Below are 2,560 nucleotides of genomic sequence, written 5' to 3'. Positions count from 1 at the left end.
GTAGATAGCCTTATTTCCAGGGGATCTTCCTGACCTAGGGATGGAACCTGGGTTTGTCGCACTGCAGGGGAATCTTTACTCTCTGAGCCACCAGGGAGGTCTTCTTTAACACTATTTATTTTTAAAATTATTATAAAAAATCTTTAAAATATGGGTTGTTGTTTTGCTAATATCTTATTTTTTAAACCTTTTTAACAGAATCAATATTTAAGTAAAATATTTACATAGTATATTCTTTCCTTGTCCAATTATGAAAAAAACTAAATAGTGTCTTACTGAATATGATATCTAAACATGGTTATCTGTGCGGGAGTATTTTTGTTCCCTATTGCTGCGAAAAAACAAAAACAAAAACAAAAAACAAACTTGGAACCTAAAATAATGTAAATTTATTGTAAGCCTAGAGATCAGAAGTCTGAAATCAGGGCCTCCCTGGACAAAAAGGCTGACAGGGCTGTTTTCCTTTTGGAGACTCGTGGGCAGAATACACTTCCTTGTCTTTTCCAGTTTCTATATTTTGCTCACAGTTTTTGATTTATGGCTATTTCTGTCTTCTAAACTTCAATGGCCAGTCTAGTCTTTCTTAGGTTTCATCTCTCTGGTGCTGAGTTTTTCTTTTTTCCTCAATATTTTACTTATAAAGACCATTGTGATTACATTGGGCCCATCAGGGTAAACCAGAATATTCACGTATTCCCCAAATTCTGCATTTAATTACATCTGTAAAGTTGCCTAACTATGACATGTAACTTAAGTTCTGAAGATAAAGGCATAGTTATTATTTTTTGGAAAGTTGTATTAGTCTATCACAGGAGTCCTTGAACAATTTTGCAAAGTTAAATCTACATTTTCAAGATATAAAATTAAGCCTAAACAAGTTTAGGGAATAAGTAATTTAGAACAAGATATTATAATTATTTCCCTGTAGAACAATATAATATCTCTGCAGTACAAGGTAATATAATTCAGAATCTTCTCTATATCTAAGTTTAAAACAAAATAACTTTATATGTGAGTAGGAAAATGTAAGCCATTTAAAAAAAAAAAAAGAACAAGTGAATAAAAGCATACTAAAAGAGACCTGAAATACTACAATTGTTAAAATTGTTAAAGGAGTTATTAAAAATTTTCTTAAGAAGTTAAAGGAAAACATGGTCACAATGATTTAGTTGTATACAGAATTTCAGAAAAGGCATGGAGACTTTAAAAAAGAAATAAATGTAGATTATAAATCTGAAAATTGCAATATTTGCACAAAAAAGAATTGTACTTGCAGTCAGATACAAATACATCTGAAAAATAAAACCCAAGGAAAAATTAAAACTAAAAACCAAAAGAACAGGGCCTCAAGAAATTTGTGAGGCAAAATCAAATTGTCTAATATGTGAAATTTCATAGCATATAAAGGCAAAGAGTAGGAAAGAAACATATGTGAAGAAATGATTGTTAAAATATTTCCACATTTGATGAAAAATCCCCAAATTTCAAGGAATTCCAAGTATGCTAATATAGAAATACAGGAAAAGAAAATAAACTCACATAAGCATATCAGATCAGATCAGATCAGTCATTCAGTCGTGTCCGACTCTTTGAGACCCCATGAATCGCAGCACGCCAGGCCTCCCTGTCCATCACCAACTTCTGGAGTTCACTCAGACTCACGTCCACTGAGTCAGTGATGCCATCCAGCCATCTCATTCTCTGTCGTCCCCTTCTCCTCCTGCCCCCAATCCCTCCCAGCATCAGAGTCTTTTCCAATGAATCAACTCTTCGCATGAGGTGGCCAAAGTACTGGAGTTTCAGCTTTAGCATCATTCCCTCCAAAGAAATCCCAGGGCTGATCTCCTTCAGAATGGACTGGTTGGATCTCCTTGCAGTCCAAGGGACTCTCAAGAGTCTTCTCCAACACCACAGTTCAAAAGCATCAATTCTTCGGCGCTCAGCCTTCTTCACAGTCCAACTCTCACATCCATACATGACCACAGGAAAAACCGTAGCCTTGAATAGATGAACCTTTATTGGCAAAGTAATGTCTCTGGCTTTTGAATATGCCATCTAAGTTGGTCATAACTTTCCTTCCAAGGAGTAAGTGTCTTTTAATTTCATGGCTGCAGTCACCATCTTTAGTGATTTTGGAGCCAAGAAAAATAAAGTCTGACACTGTTTCCACTGTTTCCCCATCCATTTCCCATGAAGTGGTGGGACCGGATGCCATGATCTTCGTTTTCTGAATGTTGAGCTTTAAGCCAACTTTTTCACTCTCCACTTTCACTTTCATCAAGAGGCTTTTGAGTTCCTCTTCACTTTCTGCCATAAGGGTGGTGTCATCTGCATATCTGAGGTTATTGATATTTCTCCCAGCAATCTTGATTCCAGCTTGTGTTTCTTCCAGTCCAGCGTTTCTCATGATGTACTCTGCATATAAGTTAAATAAACAGGGTGACAATATACAGCCTTGACAATATACTTCCTTTTCCTATTTGGAACCAGTCTGTTGTTCCATGTCCAGTTCTAACTGTTGCTTCCTGACCTGCGTATATATTTCTCAAGAGGCAGATAA

This window comes from Bos indicus, chromosome 12 (genome assembly GCF_029378745.1).
Source record: "Bos indicus isolate NIAB-ARS_2022 breed Sahiwal x Tharparkar chromosome 12, NIAB-ARS_B.indTharparkar_mat_pri_1.0, whole genome shotgun sequence".
Lineage (NCBI taxonomy): Eukaryota > Metazoa > Chordata > Mammalia > Artiodactyla > Bovidae > Bos > Bos indicus.
This window is presented reverse-complemented; position numbering follows the sequence as displayed.